Source organism: Octopus bimaculoides, chromosome 16, assembly GCF_001194135.2.
Source record: "Octopus bimaculoides isolate UCB-OBI-ISO-001 chromosome 16, ASM119413v2, whole genome shotgun sequence".
Classification (NCBI taxonomy): domain Eukaryota; kingdom Metazoa; phylum Mollusca; class Cephalopoda; order Octopoda; family Octopodidae; genus Octopus; species Octopus bimaculoides.
Genome location: NC_068996.1, coordinates 34,985,627 through 34,987,421, shown reverse-complemented (window position 1 = coordinate 34,987,421; position 1,795 = coordinate 34,985,627). Strand labels below are relative to the sequence as shown.

Sequence of the window (1,795 nt, the reverse complement as noted above, 5' to 3'; positions counted from 1 at the left end):
CCTCCTCTATAGCAAGACACCCATTTCTGCCTCTCTGTCTCACTCTAACTTTTCATCCTTTGACATGAGTTCCCCTCCTCCAGTACCCCTTCTCCTCTCAAAATTCCTTGTCTTGCAAGTTACTTGGTGACCCTGCTGGTGCCATGTAAAAAGCACTCAGCCCACTCTGCAAAATGGTGTTAGGAAGGGCATCCAGCTGTAAAAACCCTGACAAAACATACACAGTATCCTGGGGTAGTCTTCTGCCTGGCCAGCTCCTATCAAACCATTCAATCATCTGCATGGAAAGCAGACGTTAAATGATGAAGATGATATATGTGTGTGTGTGTGTGTGCATCTGTGATTGTTTCCCACCAACTAAAAATTCTTCACGATGGTGTTGCTGGATAACCACATTTTAATGACTTTAACAAGTAAGATTAATGATAAAAAGCGTATATATATATCTTTCTTTCTCTGTGTCATCCATTTTCCATGCTGGCATGGGTTGGGCAGTTTGATAGGGGCCGGTAGATTCTGTTGTGCCATGGCTTCTACTGCTAGATGCTCTTCCTAATGCCAACCACTTTACATTGTGTGCTGGGTGTTTTTTATTTGCCAGCACCTATAAAGGACAAGCTTGTATGTATGGATGACAGCAATTTTACCTAGCTTGATGTACAGCAAATCACCACAACTCTCACTCCCTTGTCATTTCATGTAGTGAGGCCCAGCATCCAAAAATCCCTTCTCACCATTTTGTTCTAGGTCTTCCTGGGTCTATCCATGTGTGTATTATGTTTATCATCATCATCATCATCATCATCGTTTAACGTCCGCTTTCCATGCTAGCATGGGTTGGACGATTTGACTGAGGACTGGTGAAACCGGATGGCAACACCAGGCTCCAGTCTGATTTGGCAGAGTTTCTACAGCTGGATGCCCTTCCTAACGCCAACCACTCAGAGAGTGTTAGGAAGGGCATCCATGTTGATATATATATTATATTGTTGAGCAATTGTGTGTGTATGGTTGGTGCAAGTTCCCTTTCAGACATAAGGTGATGTGGCAGTGAAATGACGCACTAGATAGGGATATACATGTTGACAAAGGCAACAATGAAAGCCAATATGTCTACTAATTCTGAACTAAAATTGCAGTGACTGGAATTGTTTTGACCTCTTAGACAAATATTACATTACTATTCAACTCAAAGTAATATGAAAATAAATACCATATCTGTGGTACTGAAACAAATGCCAGAAACGATTAGTAAAAATGATATTCCCCAAACATTTAGACAATTATCTAAATTGACAACCACATAATGTACAAAAGTTTGATTACTTTCCACAGCCAGCCAGACTAAAAATAAACAACCACGGCTCCTCAGAGTGGAGTTTTTAACTTGAGGAAGGTCACTAAATGCAGAAATTATTTCTTCATGAATATTTAAAAATAAGTTCCAGTCAAGGGGGTCTGTTAGGGCAGAGCTTATCCCAGTCCTTGTTGTGTGTAAGCAGCTATTAGTACAAAACTCTCTTCTGAATGGACCCTAGTCCATTACAAGAGTACTTCTGGTACTTATTTTCAACTAAGTGGACGGAAACTTTTTTTTTTTATTTTGCTTGCTGAAGGAAAGGGATAACCCATGACTTTTGAAGGCGCTCTGAGACCCAGGGAGTTTGATGCTTATAATGTTCTATTTAAAGTGTTGCAGGTCAACAGCTGCAGGAAAAATAGGGGCAGATTCCAGTAGGATGGTGTTTGGCAGGAAGTAATGCGGGGTGGTTTGATTAGAGTGAGTCGAGGCGGG

The 1,795-nt window shown here is 41.1% G+C and overlaps 1 protein-coding gene across 4 annotated transcripts in view; it reads left to right on the top strand.

Moving 5' to 3' along the window:
* Window positions 1–1,795, top strand: part of LOC106870681 (centrosomal protein of 290 kDa) — a 364,606-nt gene that overhangs the window by 360,314 nt on the left and 2,497 nt on the right. The window lies entirely within an intron of this gene.